The sequence below is a fragment of the Crotalus tigris genome, unplaced genomic scaffold (genome assembly GCF_016545835.1).
Source record: "Crotalus tigris isolate CLP2741 ecotype Arizona unplaced genomic scaffold, ASM1654583v1 scf7180000018005.443694, whole genome shotgun sequence".
In the NCBI taxonomy this organism is placed as follows: domain Eukaryota; kingdom Metazoa; phylum Chordata; class Lepidosauria; order Squamata; family Viperidae; genus Crotalus; species Crotalus tigris.
In genome coordinates, this window is record NW_024096769.1 from 285,432 (window position 1) to 306,766 (window position 21,335).

The window sequence follows — 21,335 nt, forward strand, 5'->3', positions numbered from 1 at the left end:
CTCTGCTAAATCCATCCTCTTGCTTTTACTGGAAATGGGAAGACTTGTATTCCCTTTTCCCTGAATAATTGAAATTCTACCACAATAGCATGTTAGTGGGCCATTTTGGCATATTTAAGACTGCTCAACTCTGTTTCTGAACTTTTGGTGGCTTTTGTTTGAGCAGATATCAAAACCTGCTTGTTACACCTGCCACAATTCCAAGCACTTAATGTAGAAACCTGGCAATCTAGTGCACCCTTGCCTCCTCTCACAGAAAAGTTGGAAAGTAATTTGGATTTTATTACTGGCCTCCCATCTATCAGGACACTGTATCTGAGATGGTTCATTTCATCCCATGTTGAGCCTCCTGTCTATGCTAAATAACACTTGATTATTCAACAGCAGTGGTGTTTGGCATCAAGGTATGCCAGTCATGTTATCTGGGAAAGAGATACTTAACCCATAGCCTGTTTTGGGAAAGTTGTTATTATGCTTTATTTCTCAGTATTTCTCCTTCTATGATTGGGTCCTTGATGTGATGAAGGTGTGTGGGGGGGTAAATGAAATTGTGGACTATGTCATCGGACATGTATATGTCCAGGAGGGTCTCCCAAAGCAAACAGGCCATGATGGATAACTCAGACTAACACTGATCACATCTGCCAACTCGCATTGGATCACTGTGGCAGATTATGGTAAATTTCTTCCACATGCCAATACAACCTCAAAAATGGCCCTCATTCTCCGGAGGCCCTAGAAAATTACCCAGGGCAGTGGGAAGACCTGCCCAAAGGCAGAGGGTGCTAATAATCACTGGGTTAAATCAGATTGCCTTTGGACTTTGGACATAGGAACAGCCAACATTTGAACAATGAAAACAGACACTCAACTAGAAAAAACTGCTGATTGAACTCAACAAATGTACATATTGGGATATCATTGGATTATGTGAAACAAGATGAAAAGATGAAAATTCATTTGAACTTGATAGGACTGGGCATTTACTCTGCATTAGAGGTACTGAAGATGGATGATGTGGCAGAATTGGTTTTCTCATCAACCAAAAGCTGAAAGACTCTGTAGTAAAATTTGAAAGTATATCAGACAAAGTAGTTCAATGCATCATTCAACTGAACAAACAATACAAGCTTTAAATCACCCAAGTTTACGTGCCAATAATAAGCTATAGTGATGATGAGGTCAAAGAGTTTTATGATAATGTTACCCGCTTTCAAGACAAAGAAAAATGCTGATAAAAATACTAATGGGTGATTTTAATGCAAGAATAGGTAGACCAATACCTGGAGAAAAAATGACTGGCCCATATGGAAGTGGTGAACAAGATAATAGAGGCGACAGACTAGTAGATTTTGCTGAAGGACAGGAACTTTATATATCATGAACCTATTTTACAAGAAAAAGGCTAGCAGAAAATGGACATGGAAGAGTCCATCTGGGTACACAAGCAAAATTGACTAAATCATGTCAAATGATAAAACCATATTTTACAATTGTACTGTCAATTGTTTTAATGTTGGAAGTGACCATAGAATGGTACGAGGTAAAGTGAAGATAGACTGTAGAAAAGAGCATATGAAAATGATAAAGTCATCACGAAAAACAAAAATAAAGAGTGATAAGCTATTAAAGGAGAACAGCAATTTTGAGAATCTATCAAATCGCTTTGCTCTATTGTAAGATTTGGAAGAGATGAACATTATGGACCAAAATGAACAAATAGTCAAAAATGTCCTTGAATCTGCTATATCTATAGCACCACCGGAAAAAAAAAACTTTGCACAGTCAAAAATCTCTGATAAAACTATTGATTTAATGAAAAAATGACGGACAATGAAGAATACCGGGTGTTTTAGTAATAAACTGGAGTATGTTGAATTTTGCAAGACCATAAGAAAACCTATTCAAGAAAAAAACGCATCAGTTTAACATGAAGCTTGTGAAAAAGGCAATTGAAGAAAACAACAGGATTAATAGAGCAAAATGCAAGCTTATAAATATAAGAATTTTTTTGCATTAAAATCTGAAGATGGCTCTGTATGTATAGTAGAACAAGACAGGAAATATTGGAAATACTTGGAAAATTCTATTCAGAGCTATACAAAGATCAAGATTACTCAAAAGTAACAACACTGAAAGAGGAAATGCCAGATATTTTAGTGGAGGAAGTATCAAGTGCCATAAAATCAATGAAAAATGGCAAAGCTTCAGGAAATGACTCTGTTATGGTTGAAATGCTGAAAACTGGTGGTAACAATTTACATAAGATACTAGCAAAACTATACTCGAGATGCCTCAGAAAAGAAAAAATACCTGGTGCATGGAAAAATGCTGAAGTGAAAAGGGCCCAAGATGATTTAAAGAACCATCACCCAATAAGCGTTCTTTCAGTTATCTACACGTTTTTCACCAAGATAGTAGCAAAAAGAATATTGAGAACATTAAATGTACAGTCAAAGGAGCTGGCAGGATTCAGAAGTGGCTACAGCCCATTGGATCACATTTGTTCAGCAAGTCATTGAAAGGCACAGTGAGTACACCATGCCTCTGTGCATGGCTTTCGTTGACTACAAAAAGGCATTTGACTCAGTATCCCAGCAAGCAATAATTAATGCATTGCTCAACCAAGGCGTAGACATTGCTTACATAAACTTATTACAATCTATATATGAAAAAAACTGATTCTTTCTTGGTGAATTTATTTATTAAATGTAACCTGGCTCTTTTTCAGATTTATTTTTTATTAGTTTATAATATAGAATACAAAAATACAAAAGCAAATAATAGGAAAAATATGGAAGAGAAAAGAAGGGGAAAGTGCAGAAAAGAAGGGAAAAAGAAAATCGTTGACATCTGACTCCCCTTGGTGCAGTAGAATAAGATAATAACATCAAACCTCAACTTTTTACTTTTACATAATAGTATAAACTAGCCATTTCTATAACAATAATCTATGTAATGGGTAAAAACCAAAATCAAAATTTCATTTTTTCCCACATCAAGCACAAAGTCCAGAAGTGGTTTCCAAATAGAAACAAAAGTAGTTGTGTTTTTTTCTTTAATCAAAGCAGTCAATTTAGCTAACTCTGCTAACTCCATCAACTTTTGCAGCCATTCGTCCATTGTGGGAATTGTACCCAAAGGGTCAATTACTACTGGTACTATATTTGTTTTCTTTGCCATAATCATTCTACTTTTATTTGCAGATCTTTATATTTCATAATTTTCTCCAGTTCTTTGTCTTATCTTTAGCTGTCTCCAGGTACTGGCAATGTCCACTAGCCAGACTTTTTTTTTTTGTCTTTCTTATTAACAGTTATTAAATCTGGGGTACTATGTTGCAGGTGCTTGTCTATTTGAATTCTGAAGTCCCAGAGCAATTTAACTTCTTCATTTTCTATGACTTTATTTTATGGTCCCACCAGTTTTGCTTGCAGACAAATGGTATTTCTTGCAAATCTTCTAATGCACCATTGCTGCTACTTTGTCATGCCACTGTTTCTAGTCAGTCTGTGTGATCTTTTTGCAGCAACTAACCAGGTGGTCTATTGTTTCTTCAGCTTCTTTGCAGAAGCAGCATTTGATGTCTGTTGCTGTCTTATCAATTCTGGCTTTGTATGCATTTGTCTTAAGACTTGGTCTTGTGCAGCCAGAATTAGCCCCTCTGACTCTTTCTTCAACTTTACTGCTCTTAGCCATTGCTAGGTCTTGTTGTCTGCTTTGACTGCTATTATTATTATTTATTATCTAAGCTACCAGCAAGACAACTGTTTATGGATGAGTTAGCATGTAACAACTCTATCCATTCTTCTACTTACAGATCATATTTTCTGACAAGTTATGGCTTTTACCTACTGCTGGATTCTGCCTTAGCTTCTCACATTCCTAAGGCTATATATTTTCTACAAGAAACTTTAGACTGTATTAGTTCCTTGGGAAACAGTTGGATCTTTTCTTCTCCTACATCTTCATCTAGTATGAAAATAAACCCAATTTTCCCCCCTTATACTGTATTTCTGATCCTTGAATCCCTTTCATGCCACTTGTGTCTCCCATCTTCTTCTCCAGTCTCAGTTGGGGGAGGAAAAATATGATGTGGAATATATATATTGGATTCCTGATGCAGAAAGAACAAATTGGAACACTTGATCCACTTAAAGGAATACACAGACCTAGGAAGCAGAGAAAATATCCATACCCCCACCTGCTTTGCATGTTCCATTTGCAAAACGTGCAAAAATCCAAGCTTCCTAAATGATCTTCCAGTTTGCCTAAAGCACTAATGATTCTTTAGACTAAGGGGGAAAGCACCCCTTGGGACCAAAAGGGAGAGGTGCAGGGTTGACTGCCTACGAAAATTCTGTCATGTCCCAGCTTAGCCTGGGGATGGGACATGATTGCTTTCCCTCCTTCCCTGCCTCTAAATCTGGGGTTGATAAGAACACTCTTCCATCTTCCTCCCCCACTCCAGAACTTGGGAGTAGAAAATGACTCACAAGGAAGTTTCCTATAGAGTTTCAATATCTCATGGAGGAGATATTGACTTTGGGAAGAGAAAAAGGAGTGGACACCATTTGTCATCTTGTCAGCTAGGAGAGAATGGGAAAAAGTTTTATCATTTCTGCAATTGGATGGAGGGCATCTTTGGAAAAAGCACCGCTTACTTCTGATATATTTCTTCTGTTCAATCATTTGATTCTCGGAGACAGCCTAAACAAGATGCCCTGCATCTTTCTTGGCAAAGTTTTCAGAACTAGTTTGCCATTGCCTCCTTCCTAGGGCTGAGAGAAAGTGATTGGCCCAAGGTCCCCCAGATGTCTTTATGCCTAAGGCAGGACTAGAACTCACGATCTCCCAATTCTAGTAGTGTTGACCACTACAACAAACTGGTTGTCAGTTCTCTATAGGATTTAGCTTATTCATAGCAGTTGTTGGAATTCATTCAGGATGGCTATTTAGCTTCTCTACAATAAAATTCTTCATCAGAAGATCCAGGATTCTTTGAATCTGTTAATTATTCCAGTCTGGCTTGCTGAGGACCAAGGAGCAGGACAGAAGAACATGACAATTGAGGTTTTATATCATTTTAATCTGATTTGTACTTTGTGCTGCTCTTTTTTGCATTTAAGCATTGCTGCAAAGCAACGAATGCCATGGCAGGCAGCTCCTAGAAGTACTCTGTGCAGTACACAAAATGGCACAGGAATAAGACGAGTGTTGCTCCAAACCTAACATTATAGAAGCAATAAAAATAATGGCCATGTGAAAACCATTATCAGTGAAAGCAGTGAAAATCCCATCGTGTACTCATAGGTGACTGAACTAGCAATATACAGTTGGCAGAACCCAGCTCTCTCAGTTTAAATCAATCTTCTATGCAGCACAAAAAAAAAAATGCTACTTCTGCTACTCTGCACAGCACAAAGAATGTATTTTTAACCACAGATCTAGCACTCTCGATAAACACTAAATTTGGGTCTAGTAAGAGGCTGCCTAAGATCTGATAAATGCTTTGGAAAGCACTGCTCAGGCGTAATGTGGGAAAATGCCTACGGGGAAGCCAGTTGTCCATTCTTCCCTGCAACACAGCCAAAAGGGCCACGGAGAGAGAGTGTGCCCACAGCAACTTAAAACTATGTCAGTGTGATAATGCATTATTATAAAAGTGGAATAGCTTAAACTGTCTCCCTCCCTGGGCTGGGATGCGATAAAGGCAATGTCACAAGGACATGTCATTTAAAAATGGTACCAGGGCATGCTCATGTTGCAATTAGGAGGACATGAGGATGAGACCATAGTGAGGGGCAAACGACTATTTTAAGATTCTCTTTTTGAGTATCTCTACGGGTACTGGAAAACTCCACATCTGTAGTTGGCTGCTGTACTCACCTATTAACAGTGAAGTCCCCAGTCTGTCTTTTGAAGGAGGAATTGTCAAATGAAAGCGTTATAGGAAAATTCGTAGCTGTTTAATGAGGGACTGAGAGCGAAGTTACATGTGACATGCATTCAAACAGTTCTTTCTCCAGAATCTCTTTTTTTTAAAGAAATTTCATTTCTGTCATAAGCTCAGTAGGCAGATTCAAGCTAGCTACCGCTTCTCTGTTTCAAATAATATAAAGCTCCTAATAACATCCTACTTCACAAGAGTTTTCACAATCACTACTGAATGACCAAATGTACAAGCTTTCTAAACCACTGATAGTGCTGTTTATAAGTAGCAGTTATAGTATTTTGGGAACTGATGTAGACAATCCTCTGCAAGTACAGTGTGCAGAATTCAGATTTGTGGGAATTGCTTTTTTTTTTAACCAGACTCCCAAGATATAGTAGTTGGGGTCATTGTAAAACAGTTCTATAGGTACAGTATATAAACATAGAATTAAGGAACACAGTACCTCTGAACATATCCATGCTCAGCTCAAAGATAGTTTTCAAATCCATAATCGGGCTTTATAATCCTGACATTAAGAAAAAATCCAAGACATGCTTTTTTAAAAATTTTCTTTGTTTCTGCAATTATATTCTTTTTCTGAACTAGGATCATTTGTTTTGTTATAGTTCTAGAACAGGGACAGAAATCCCAACCATCCACTGCAAATAGTAAGAAATCTATTAGTAGGCCCAGATTTACCTTCTGACCACATCTGTCTTGACTTACTAAATTTTAAATTGACCCATCAGACGTTAAATCATGTGCCTGCTTGGCTCATGGTCATTACTCCATACTTTGTTGATGAAAAAAAAAAAAACAGGCTGAATGTTTGAAAATGGGCCAAGCACCATGTGGTGGTACTGGACTAGGACCAATATTTTTATTCTAGAATACAGGCTTAGTGGATTTTTTCCAAGCACAGTTTACCAATTACTCTGTATATCCTGCTTTTCCCTAGGGTTTCTTTCAGAGAGTCATTTAGCAAACGGATGCCTAGAAATATTCTCCCTCTCATAATATTTAAATCTGCTTGGGGTAACAGGCTAGTGAAAGGTGGAGTGATTGATTTTTTTTTTAAAAAAAAATGCTGTGTTATCACTTATGCATAAGTGGTGCTTATTAACATTTGGGAACAATCTACTCTGCAGCTTGCACATTTTTAGTGAGGATTCCACTAAGAATTGTAGTCCCTGTTCTCTGATGCTGTGGCTGCACATGTGACCCCTTGGGAAATTTGAGAGTGAGTGGTGTTGAGTCCTTGGCGGGAAGCAGACACGAGAAGCAGTTGAAGTTCTCAGTTTCCTTTATTCAGTGTTCAGCTTACAAGTAGAAGGCTTCAGCAGCTCCCAAAGCCTCCCAGCTTCTTATATAGACGCTTCCCGGGTAAATGTGATACTTTTCCCGCGCCAGCACCCGCGCATGCGCACGGCGCTGGCGACAGCCTGTCTGGTCCCGGGCAGCTTTGCACCTGCCCAGGACTGCCTGCAAACGCCCGAGCCGTTTGCAAGGCTCGGGACATAACACCCCTTTCCCCCGGGCTAAAACTACTACCAACATATAATCATTTATTTTAGGCAGTGTTCTGCTTCTCAGTGCTCCTATCGTTACCTGGCTTTTGTTTAGCCAGCAATGTTATGTAATCCTCTAAGTATTTAGGAGACTTCTTTGCTCTCTGTGACCTTCTCAGCTCTGGGTTACTAGCATGAGTTCCCTGACTGGAGGGAGATGTTAGCCTGTTCTCCTTATTTTGCCTTGGTGCCTTCCAAGGACTGTGCCCCAATGCCTGGCCTGCTTGCTTGCCCACCGGGCTCGTCAGGCCAGGGCTTCTGTCACTTTGTGACCTGGTTGACCTGCCTAGCTGCAGACCCTCGGGCCTCTTGAAGTGATAGCCACTGCTGGGCGTCTCTGTAGAACCTCCTAGGTCAGTCCAAGACCTGTCAGGAGACTGTCCATTCCCTGAACCCCGTTCTGTGTTCGGGCTTGTGTGGGTTTCTGTACTTTCCCAAAACTCAGGTGTTCCCTGATTTGTGCTAGAGGTGTTGTAGTCGGGACTTGGTTCCTCGACTATCTCTGTGTATGTGTGACCCCCTGTAGGATTTGGGGTAAGGTCAGGCCAACCTTGGGAATTGTGTGCCAGCTCTCTTGCGGGGAATGATTTGTTGGGGTGCCCCCGGGTATCCTCCATGACTGGAGTGCTGTGTGATGTGTGTGGAAAGTGAGTATGCCCCCGGGGTGACTCCCTGGCTGGAGTAGGCGTGGATGCCTGGTAGTTAGGTAGGCTCATAGAATTCTTGTTGGAGCTCTCGCGGAACTCTGGGATGGGCCGTTTGTGGCTCCATCAGTGGAGATGGGCAGCAGCTCGTGCCCTTCCCTTTGCTCCAAAGGGTCCCCCTCCCCCCCTGGAAAAGACCCAGGAGTCTCATCTGAAAAGTCCCGCCTAGGGCGGAGTTGGTCGATGTGCCGACGCCGGACACGACCGTTGTCCAGGGCAACCTCGTAGGAGAGAGGACCTGTGACCCTGGAAATAGAAGCGGGGACCCAGGTATGACCAGGCCCGTAATTGCGAGCCCAAACCGGGGCACCCACAAGTAGTTGTCTAGGTGCCCTAGAATGTGAGGTAGATGAAGGCAGTCTGTCCGGATGCAACCAGTCAAGCTTAGTAGTAAGTTGATGCCCCCAGCGAAGTTCAGCTGGGCTTCTCCCTGTAGAAGTGGACGGTGTGGTGCGATAAGAAAGGAGAAAGTCAGCCAACCTGTGATGCCAGTCCCCGTAGGTGAGTCTTTTCAATGCGTCCTTTGTGATGCGCACCATACGGTCAGCCATACCGTTGGTGGACGGGTGGAAGGGTGCAGACGTGGCATGACGAATCATGTTTGCCTGTAAGAAAGCTTGGAATTCGGAGGAAGTGAATTGAGGGCCGTTGTCGGACACAATGACATCTGGCAGCCCGTGTGCAGCAAAAATCCCCCTCAGTACCTGAATAGTCTTTGCAATGGTGGTGGATGAGACAGGTACAACCTCAAGCCATTTTGAATGGCTGTCAACAAGGACCAAGAAGAACTGGCCCTGAAAGGGCCCAGCGTAGTCAATGTGCACCCTAGACCATGGGGACTGCGTTTCCTCCCATTTATGCACGGGAGCTTGGAGCATCTCTGGGCGAGATCGTTGGCACAGTGGCAAGCATGCACCTTAGCCTCAATATCCTTATCTAAAGCAGGCCACCACAAGTGGCTGCGTGCAAGAGCCTTCATACGAACAATGCCAGGATGACCCTCATGGAGGGATTCTAAGACCCTAGTCCTCATTGAGGTGGGAATGACAACTCTGTTTCCCCAAAGCAGACAACCCTGAGAAAGGGACAACTCGTTTCTTTTGGACCAGAAACTCTGAAACTCAGGACTAGGGCAGGGCTCAGGCCAACCGGACAAAACCCAGGAACGGACACGTGAAAGTGTGTGATCTGTACCTGTTTCAGCGGCAACATCCCTGGCACAAAGAGGGAGCTCGGGCAAGGCTTGGATTGATAGAATGTTGACAGCTGGCGCAGGGTCAGCTTCTACTACGGGCAGAGGCAATCTACTGAGGCCATCAGCATGGCCCATTTCTTTCCCAGGCTTGTGGAGTAAAGAAAAATCATATGCAGACAGAAAAATAGACCACCTACGCATTCTAGGGGAAATGATTTGGGGAGTCTGCTTACTGTGGTAAACAGTCCCAGCAGAGGCTTATGGTCAGTAAAGACCGTGAAATGCCTGCCATAGAGAAAATCGTGGAATTTTTTAATTCCAGCGACAACAGCCAGAGCCTCCCTGTCTATCTGAGCGTAGTTGCGCTCAGCAGACGACAATGTTCTGGAGTAATATGCAACAGGAACCTGAGTTCCATCAGACCTGAGGTGGCTCAGGACAGCTCCTACCCCATAAGGGGACGCATCACATGCAATGCACACAGGAAGAGATTCGTTGAAATGTGCAAGTACACTGTTAGAAGTGAGCAAGGCCTTGACTTTGTTAAAACAACCCTCATGCGTTTGTGACCACTGCCACACTGCTTGTTTGTCTAGTAGCCTGTGAAGAGGCTCAGCTACACTAGCTTTATGAGGAAGAAAAGAATTGTAGAAATTCAGGAGGCCCAGGAAGGCCTGAAGTTCGGCCTTGGACTTTGGCCTAGGTGCTTCTAAAATAGCTGTTAGTTTGGATTCAGCAGGGTGAATCCCAGCAGCATCAATTTTGAACCCCAGAAAGTCAGTAGAAGGCACCCCAATCTTGCATTTGTCTTTTTTGAGCTTGAGGCCTGACTTCCTGAATCTTAACAGAACAGCCCTTAGCCTTTCAGCTAGAATGTGTGTGGAGTCTCCTGCAATTAAGACATCATCACAGTAGGGGCAAACCCCTGGTATACCCCGTAGTGTGTTTTCCATTACGCTTTGGAAAATCCCAGGAGCGACATTCACTCCAAACTGCAGCCTTTTTACCTTAAAGGCTCCCCTGTGGGTCACAATAGTCTGAGCTATAGCAGCATCATCATCAACAGGCAGCTGTTGATACGCTTGAGCTAGATCAAGTTTTGCAAAAACGCGCCCCCCCTTGAGGGAGGCCAGAATATGACTGACCACAGGAACAGGATAGGCATGTTGCTGCAATGCCGTATTCAGAGTGCATTTGTAGTCAGCACAAATGCGAATGTCCCCATTTGCCTTTAGAGGCGTGACAATGGGGGTCTCCCAAGGACTGGAATCAACAGGTTCTAGGATTCCCTGTTGAATCAGTTTGTCTAACTCAGTGTCAATTTTACTCTTTAAAGCAAAAGGGACCCGTCTTGCTTTAATTCTAATGGGAGTGACAGTGGGGTCTAGCTTTAAGGACACAGGGGGTCCTTTGAATGTGCCCAGCTGGGGGCTGAAAACATCTGCAAATTCTTGGCAGACTTCCTGTAGGTCGAGTGTTTGTAAACTGTTGAGTCCTGTGACGTGTATCCCCAGGGCCTCAAACCAATCGAGTCCTATGAGACTCGTTCGTTCACCCCCTACTACTAATAAGTCTAGTGGACCTTCAAAACTCTTGTATTGCACGTTAAGGGTGGCCTCCCCCTTAACACACACTCTTGAATTTTGAAAATCTGTTAACACAATGTCAGAAGGCCTTAACTTGGCCTGAGTTCCACTACCGGAACAAATCTGCCTAAATGTATGCAAGGAGATGATTGAAAGGGCAGACCCTGTGTCTAGTTCCATAGTTAATGGAACCCCTTGTAGCTTCACCTTAAGTGACAGCTTTTTCTTAATGGGCTTGTGTGTGCCTGTCCTGAAGATGCTTCTTCGTGAAGCGCAAAAACCTACCCTATTCTGGCTGGGAACCCCGGTACCTTTCAGGCGCAGTTCTTCCTGAGGTTGTACCTTTCGTCGGCCCAGACACACAGCTGCAATGTGTCCTTGTTTGCCGCATGCCCGGCAGGTAGCGGAGCGGAACTTGCAGTCGGTTCTCCTGTGGCGACCTCCACAGCCGATGCACTTGAGCGGAGCTGAAGAGCTTCCCTTCTGTTTTTCTTCTGTCGTGGGGTGGAGACGGTCGACTTCCTCGTCCGGATCCTCCTCGGAGTTTCTTTGGGCGTCTTCCTGGTGCACGGATGCAACCTCTGGACTGTTTCTGATCGGCCGAATGTTCTTGACAGCGCCGCCTGCTGCTTCTTCTGCGGTGACTTCCCTTAAGGCATCTTGGTAGGACAATTCTTCTTTAGCGAAAAGTCTCTGTTGTAGATCTTGATGCCTTAACCCGCACACGAATCGGTCCCTCAGTCGTTCTTCGAGGTCTTTGAACTCGCAGTGCTTGGCGGCCTTCCGTAATGCGGCGATGAATTCTTTGGCCGACTCCCCGGGCCGTTGATCCCTCTGCTCGAAGGTGTGGCGCCATGCGATGACGGACATCTTGGGGTGGAAGTGCTCCTTCAGTAGCTTCTTCAGATCTGCGTAGCTTACAGACTCTACTGGAACAGGTGCTGCAAGGTTTTCTGCAATGTCGAAGGCGTCTTGACCGCAAACACAAAGCAGGGTGGCAGCCTTCAAGCTCTCTTCCCTCCCTTGGTTTGCCTTGAAGTAGTTCTCCACCCTGGCTACGTATGACTCCCACCGCTCTGGATGTGAGACGTCGAATTCCGAAAGCCTTCCGATTTTCGCCATCTTCAGAAGACGGGTCTATCAGCCAGCCGACCCCCGAATGCGCACTGGATTGGCGGGTAGCTGCCGAGTCGACGCCGTTCCGCCGCTCAGGACTCACTTGGGTAAGTTTACACTTCTTCCTTTCCAGGCGGTGTAAGGCAATCCCACCTTCGTCGCCAGTGTTGAGTCCTTGGCGGGAAGCAGACACGAGAAGCAGTTGAAGTTCTCAGTTTCCTTTATTCAGCGTTCAGCTTACAAGTAGATGGCTTCTGCAGCTCCCAAAACCTCCCAGCTTCTTATATAGACGCTTCCCAGGTAAATGTGATACTTTTCCCGCGCCAGCACCCGCGCATGCGCACGGCGCTGGCGACAGCCTGTCTGGTCCCGGGCAGCTTTGCACCTGCCCGGGACTGCCTGCAAACGCCCGAGCCGTTTGCAAGGCTCGGGACATAACAAGTGGCATCCCTTTTGAACAGATGGTATCTGGAGAGAGGAGATGTTGCTCTAAGAAATTTGGGTAGGAGATAGAGGAGTGCAAAGACAGTGCTGAATGAAGAGACTTACAACCTCAGGGATCACCAGCCACAGTCCATCTCCCCCAGCTATGCCTTTTGGCCTTTTACATTGAACAGCCCTTGACATCCTGGCTGACCTTTACCACCTTCCTGCTTTTGCTGCTGACCATCACTTTCTTTCCAAGGTTGCGCATGGCAGTTTCCTTGGGAGATCTGGAGAACAGGGCCAGCAGGTGCCTCATGAAGGGCCAGGGCCAGCATGCTTCCTCAGCAGTGGGAGTAAGAGGATGGTGAAGGACAGCTGGGGCCGTGGAGCACAGGACAGCCAAGGTTGGGACTTGATTGGGGTAACTGTGCTTGCCTGTGGGGCAGGTGTGTCTTCCCAGTGCATTGCAACTTAGGCTTTTTGCAGCCCAGAACTGCACTGTGCCAAGAAGCCCTTAAGCTGCAGTGTGGCAGGTAACTCAAATGGTTCTGGGGCTGCTTGCTGCCCCCGAAGTCAGGGTGCAGGGTGACCAAAAGGACAGAGATGGGCGAGAGATAGAGAGAAGTGTGGAGAGTTAGAGGCAATTCCTTATCTTACTGAGACTTGAGACTGAGACGGACCAATCCTGGAATGGCCTGGATCGGGGTAAGTCCTTAGCTAACTACTAGTGAAATTCGGTTAATGATGGCAAGGACACATGCTGGGATTGCTGTTGCTAAGTGATGCAGTCACATGACATCACACTTTACAACTGCATCGCTTAGCAACAGAAATTCTGGTGCCAGTTGTGGTTCTAAGTCGAGGACTGCTTGTATATTAATGGGCTATAATGCCTTGCACTTACTGGCTGTGGTTAATGGATTTGCAGTTCAACGTAACTGGAGGGCAGGAGTTGTGATAGGATGCTTTAGATCATCCCCACTTTTGCACCAGTTAATAATACAAACAACTTATTTCCAGTTAGCAGAACTTAAAACTCTTTCAGCTCAGCCTCCCCAGATTTAATTTATCCAGAATTAATGATGGCCAGCCTCTCTCTAGGCAGCAGAAATGAGACCCCCCTCCCCTCAGTTCTGCAGATGAGTGTGCGGGAATTGGTTGCAGGGCTGCCTGGCAGTGAAGGAGCCAGCTTGTCTGGTATTGATTAATTCTTACTCAGTTTTATATGAAGCTTTTAGATCTGGGTAGTGTCTCAAGGAAGGGGGAGTGACAAAGGAAAGACCGTAGTAATGGGAGGTTAGCTGAGGTTAGTCATAGGATTCATCAGCACCATAGTTCTGTAACATTGGACTTAGGGTGAAATAAAGATGTCAGATGGAATTTAAAGGAGGGTAAGAGGCTAATTCATATGCCAGACCAGGCAGGGCTGAATCTCTTTAGGCTGTACAAGGAGTAGGGCAACTTATATGCAGAGCAATTTGAGCTGAATTCTAGTACAGTGACGACTCCATTGCTTTCTCTCCTCACTCATACATGCAAGAAAGCCCTCTTTCCCCTACCCATATAATGTAACTATAGCTTTTTAGTGATGAGGGTGCCTGATAAATGGATAGAGTAAGTTTTTGCCCTAAGGTATTTTTAAACAAACATGATTTTCAGGCTGTCTCTGGGTCAACATAGACAGTTTTGGGGGGGTGGCCGTATGAAATTAGAGTCACTTTCTGCTGTTTACAGATGTGCTATTTGTTATAGGGTTTTTTTAAAAAGACAATTTAGACAGTTTATATACATCTAAGATTTTTTTTTTTCATTCAGTCATTGGTGTTTCTTGGAGACTGCCTGGACAAGGTTTCTGTGAAAACCTAGAACCTAGAAGCAAACAAACCTAGAAGTGAGCAAAGTTATAACCAGAAGCCAACATGGGTTTGTCAAAAATAGATTGTGCCAAACAAATCTTATTTCATTCTTTGACAAAGTGACAAAATTAGTGGACCAGCAAAATGCAGTAAACATAGTATATATAAGGCATTTAACAAAGTAGACCACAACCTCCTTCTTAATAAGCTAGAATCAGATGGATCACCACCAGATGGATTTATTTTCCTTCTACCGGTATTTCTTTGAGGGAAATAGGGATGTTTTTGGTGAGAAACTCATGATAGAACAATGCAGGGAGTTATTTGCTGGCTGACCCTCCCCCTTGGTGTCAGTCATGAAGTGGTAAGGTCTTGTAAATAAATAATTCAGATAATGCTCAATTTATAACCACAATTGGAATAAGAATTTCAGTTGCTAAGCAATGCTGTCATTAAGTGAGTCTTCACATGACCAGACCTGATTTTATAATAATTTTATCATGGTCGTTAAGCAAATCACAGTTGTTAAGAGACTATGTGGTTGTTAAAGAATCATGCAGCCATTAAGTGATCCAGCTTCCCCAATTAACTTTGCTTGTTGGAAGCTGGCTTGGACGATTGCAAATCACAATTACGTGACCACAAGTTGCTGCAACCATCATAAATGTGAGCCAGTTGCCAAGCACTTAAATTTCAATCATGTGACCGAGTGAGCAGTGCAACTGTTGAAATCTCAAGGACAAGTGGTAAATTATTTTCTTCAAGGTCATCATAACTTTGAATCATCGTCGAACAAACATTCACGTTAAGGACTACTTGTAGTCTTTGGCTGAAAAGGGTGAAAAAAGTTAGGGTTGATAGATTGATAACTGCTGGATATTCTCATAGTGACCTACTTTCTAAGATGACCTGAAATGGTAGGGAGAGCTTTATATCCAGTGAGGTTTAAATTGGAGCAAGAAGATTATGGACAGGTAGATTGGTTGCCTGGAAGTCTTCTAAGTTAAACATGGTTGGACTTCCTCTATTGGTCGTTTCTCTTAATAGTCTCTCTGTTTGAGTTGGTTAAACTGTGGGACATCATTTATTTTCTTAAATATATATATATTGTGTAATAAAATTGTAATACTATTATGAGCTGGGGGTTTGAGGTTACCTAAATTGGTGACTTTGATTTCTTATTTTTTTCTCTCCTTTTAGGCTATTTCCTAATAATTAAAAGGCATGATATCGAGCACCAGCGCAAGCTACTCTCATATGCCTTGTGTATTTTGTGGTAGGGTAGCAGTATTCCAGTTTAGCATTTTGTTTTGAATTAGATAGGTGTTCCTATTGCTTTGTGTGTGTGTACATGTGCACGTGTATGCACATGTGTTTATTTATTTATAGGGCTTCAATGCTGTAACTAATGAGGGGTTTATGTATCCTATTTCCATAAATAAGGTTAAAAAGTGCAGAGTCTAAAACAAATGTCAGAGCAAAAAAGAATGAAACTATTAATCTCCATATTATAGGAGGGAACAACTCACAACATTCCCACCCTCAAGGCCTGTTGAAAAAGTCAGGTTTTAATGGCCTTTGTGAAACCATGCTGGGAAGGGGCTATCCAGATCTCGGGGGAATGATATTCCAAAGGGGACGACGGGTGAGGGAGGCAATTTAACACTAATTGTAGTACTGGAATAGTAATCCTGCTTCTACTTTATTCATCTCTGCATAAAGCCTCTTACAGTAAAAAGTGGAAGATAGTATTAAAATCATAAAAAGATACAATAATTGTGGAAAGGAGCAATTATTAAAAACTAAATAATAGGACAATATTTTGAAGTTTTCCACTCCTGCCTAGAAAACAATAAGGACTTTGTGGAGTCTCTCAGCGTTACCACTAAGAAGGCCCCATCAGTTACACTCACTTAATCATTCTTGAAGAGTAGAGAATCTGGAGTGGATCTTAAAGGCTGATTAATGTGAGAGCAGTCAGTCCCTGAAACAGAAAATATATGTCCAGGAAAAGAAAACTCTTCTGCCAGATATGGCTGAACAATTCCTGTCAGCTACACAACATAAACTGTGGAGAAAAGGCTGAGAGATGTTCATCTGCACCTAAAGGGCCACAGATTTATCAGGTCTTATCCGGATGGTTTAGGACAGTGATGGGCAACCTTTTCGGCGTGGTGTGTCAAAATTTGGCAAAAAATCGAGCATAACTCGCGTGGTGTGTCACTTCGACAAAAAATCATAATTTTGCGCAATTTATAGTTTAAACTACAAAAATATATAATTGCAATATATAATTGTATTTAATAAACCAAAAACAAATTAATTAACATACCTGCTTAGTAACTTCTTTGTTCATCAATCTGTCGATTTCGTATGTTACCCTTGATATTATTGAACTTGTTTGGGGTGCCGTGAACTGAGATAAGTGAGGGGGAGGGTGAATTCTTTAACTAACCTGCATATTAGTGATTTTTTTGTTGCTGAATTTCATTGGCTAAATCTTCAATTGGAGGTTGGTATTTTGTACACTTCAGGCCCAAGCAAGCGCTACTAACCTCATCTGTCAATCTGTTTCTTTTGTTGGTTTTGATATTATTTAATGCTGAGAATAAGGTCTCAAAAAGTACGTAGAAGGAAAAATTGTGAGTAAAGCTGTTGCTATATTTTTCAGGGTGCTAAAAGTGTCTGGTAGTCTGTTCCAGGCACTCCAAATTTCCTGTTCGTAGTGGCACTCATCTTGATTCTCCAAGCGGCCCCTTTCCAGATTCTCAAGCTTTGACCTCAAGTCGACAAACACCTGAGCCCAGATGCTGTCTTGAAATTCTGCAAGCTGCATCTCCAAATCATTTATTTGCGTCCATTGGAAACCATTTAATTCCAAACTATTGTAGACTACTACATCAGGATACTTAATTATTCTCATGGTCTGTTCTAGGCTTCTAAATTGACTAAATCTATCAGTAAACTGGTCAAGTAACGAGTCTAAAACATGCTGGCACTTCATATGCAAGAGTTCCACTTCATTTCGTACAGCTGCACTGGCCTTCTCAAAATGCTTTTGTACTCGAGGAAAATACTTATACGTTTTAGTTTCTACATCTCGCTTGAAAATTTTTACTTTACTTTCAAAAGCTTTTATGTATCCAAACATAACATCAATACTTTTGCCAAAACCTTGTAACTTTAAGTTCAGTTCATTAACATGAACAGAGAGATCTGTAAAAAACATCAGGGTGTTGACCCACTTATCATCATTGAGCTGAGGAAAGTTTCCCAGATCCTTATCTTCAAGAAATACCTTAATTTCTTCAAAGCACTCCACAAAGCGCTCAAGAACCTTGCCTCGGCTCAGCCATCTTACATTATTGTACATCAGCAGTCCACTGTAGGTGGAATCAACCTCCAGTAAAAGTGCTGAAAATTCTCGCTTGTGAAGGGGGCGAGCAGCTATTAAATTAACTATTTTTGTAACAACTGACATTAAGTCATTTAAGTCAGTGAATCCTGCCTTGGCACATAAAGCCTCCTGATGGATAATACAATGAAAAGGCACAATCGGATGTCCAATAGCTTCTGTAAACAATTTCACAAATCCAACTTTTTTCCCCACCATGTTTGGGGCACCATCTGTCGTCACTGACACAACTTTAGAGATATCAATGCTTAGGTCGCAGAATGTTTGCATAACAACCTTACATATTTCGCTTCCTGATGTACTTGTTGGAACTGATACTAACTTTATCAACTCTTCTCTCATTGTGTGACTATCAGAATATCGACCAATAATGGCCAACTGAGCATGTGACATGACATCAGTAGTTTCATCAAGACAGATGGAAAAATATTTACAATTCCTTATGTCTCTCTTTAATTGATGTTGTACGTTTGTGTTCAGTCTCATTATTGGGTCTTTTATGATATTTCTACTGAGTGGTAACTCAGATATTCTCTTAATAATTGCATCTTTATTCTGCATATCGTAAAATAGAAGTGGCGCACATCTTAGGAGAGTTTCTTTAATAAATTCTCCCTCATTAAGTGCTTTTACATGCTGAGCTATGGAGTGAGCAATGCTCAAACTTGCAGATGTTAAATTTGTACAGCTTTTTATAAATTTAAGGATGGAGTTAGATTGGCTCTTATAAAGGTATAGCTTCCTGGAAATGTATTCCTTCCTTTCATCCTCACTTTTTTCCAAGAGCTGGGAATGATTAGTTTCAAAATGTCTATTTATATTGCACGTTCTGCTTACTACCGTTTCAGTACATAGAACGCAAAATGATCTGCCATTTTTTTCTATAATACCATACATCTCGCTCCACGTCTCTTGAAAGGGTCGGCCACTGCTACTACCACTCCCTTTACTTAACCTTTGTTTTTTATTTTTTGGGTGCTCCATCAGTGGGCCAGTTACAGCAGATAGAATTATAGATAGCTTGTTAGCCAATTAGGGGTTAACTAGCCTAACACAGCCTCCCCCTCACTTATCTCAGTTATTGTGGGCAATTACAAGTCCATGGCACCCCAATAGTTGCTGCTAATGGCGCTCACAGGTCCCCCTTACTGTGTGGCACTCACTAATTGCGGCCTGACTGGAGAAAGGCGCGCACTGTTCCTGCGCTCCTCTCCTGGGGGTCCTCCCTAACGTACTCTCAGTCGTGCTGATGAAGTGTGTGCGCACGGCACGCATGCCTTACCAGCAGCCCCTGCGCTGATAAAGGGGCTGTGCCTGTGCTTGCCTGTCAGTCGGCGGCGGCGCAGGCTGAAGTTTGCGGCGGGGACACAGTGAATGAGTGAGTGTGGGTGGGGGAGATCACACATCCTGCCCCCCGTTCCTCCAGCACAGAGCGTATTTCTTTCATCCTTCCTGGATCCAAGGCCGTAGTGGTACGGTTGCTCTAGGGGGGCGGTAGTCATAATGGGAGAGTTTTAGTGGGTTCGAGTCCCACATAACCTGGTGACCCGCCAGGTATCCGTGGGGATTTTTCTTCCGTGGCGAAAACAAAAAAAAAAATTCTTTCATCCTCGGCGTGCAGGAGCCGAGGATGTATTGCATAAAATCGCATGAAATCCTGCGCGTGTCACCCCAAATGGCTACGCGTGTCAGCACTGACACGCGTGTCATAGGTTCGCCATCACTGGTTTAGGACAAGACCAAATACAAAAGGAATTACTTAGGAAAAAGAAGAAGCCCAAGAAATAGCAGAGCATGTTTTCAGGTGGAGTGTCTTGTTTGGTATGACTCTTTCTTCCAGCAAAATTAATGCCCCTACACTTAAGAAATATAGCAGGGGACTGAGTATTCAGCCTAGACAAGCTTTAAAAGCCATTTAAAAAAAAAATTCAGTGTTGGTGCCTCAAAGGTAGGGCAAATATCTTGTTGCCTAACAGTGATTGTGAACCTATCCATGCAGCCTCCTTGCTGTGATATGAAGAAACACCACACACTGCTTGCCAAGGATATGTCCTCATGAGGTCATTCCATCTCGTTGCCACCTCACCGCTAAGGCAGCCCAATGACATCTTTATATGTTTTGGTAGAAAGGTTTTCCATGTTATGTCAGGATCTAGACACGGGTGTTAAACTGCTGGCCTGAGGGCCGGTTTCATCATACCAAAGCTGCACCCACCCCATTGCTGGCAATGCAAAAAGAGTTGCGATATGTTGCGACACGTCAGGTGATGTGGCAAGTTTGACACCCGTGATTTAGAGGAATGGAGGAAAAAGCTCAAGTTGCAGTCAGGACTTGATCTGCTTGAATTTGTTTGGTCTGGCAGAGTTGCTATGGAACTATCCCTAAAAGCTAGTGGGCTCAGTTATGCCTCTTGACTGGGTTCTGTTCTGGCTTCAGAGAAAATGAAAATAGAGATCCTTCCTTCCTTCCTTCCTTCCTTTCTTCCATCCTTTCTTTCTTCCTTCCTTTCTTCCTTCCTTCCTTCTTTCCTTCCCTCCCTCCCTCCCTCCCTCCCTCCTTCCTTCGTTCCTTCCTTCCTTCCAACACAACACCTACTCACTACAGCTCACCATTTTCATATGTACAGTGCTCTGGAGTGTGTGTGCTGTAAGGCTTTCTGTTTGCTTGGGAAAAAAATTTAAAAGCAGATCTTGACTATTAATCAGCAATTAAATACTCAGATTGCTTTGAATAATAGATCTGTCCATCTGCACATTCCATTTTCTCAAACCTCAGCTCCACAACCTTTGTTCAACAGCTGCATCTAAGCTGCCTAAATCTGAATAACCAAGAGATGGAAACCAAGAGATAGAAACCACTCACTGCCACTTAATGGTTGATATGTGAAATCAATGACCATTTGATAATGGTTTGGAAAAAAATATATAGATTTTTACCTGAGATTATTTTGCAGCTTAACAAGTCCCTTAAAACATCCAATCCCCAAGAACACTTATTCAGTGATTGCATCTGGGGCAGTATGTATTCAAGTTTTCCATAGTCTAGAACAGGGGTAGGCAACCTTGGCTCTTTTATGACTCATGGACTTCAACTTCCAGAATTCCTGAGCCAGCCACGCTGAGGGGAAAAAGAGGTTTCCAAGCTGAGCCATGCTGGCTCAGGAATTCTGGGACTTGAAGTCCACGAGTCATAAAAGAGCTAAGGTTGCCTACCCCTTGTCTAGAAAGATAAACTCTTGACTGCCATCTATTGCAAATGTCAACTTGTCTCGAAGGTAGTTTTGCAAAAGGCATTGGACTTTCTTGTTTTTTTCCTTGAAAATGTTTCACTTCTCATCCAAGAAGCTTCTTCAGAACTGAAGAAGCTTCTTGGATGAGAAACGAAACGTTTTCAAGGGAAAAAGCCCAAGAAGGTTCAGTTGTCTTTTGGAAAAGCACCCTTGGGGCAACCATATCCTGGATGATTGAGAATCTCCAGAGTCAATAATATGTCAGTTTGTTGACAATACTTAGTGTTATGTCCTGAGCTTGCAA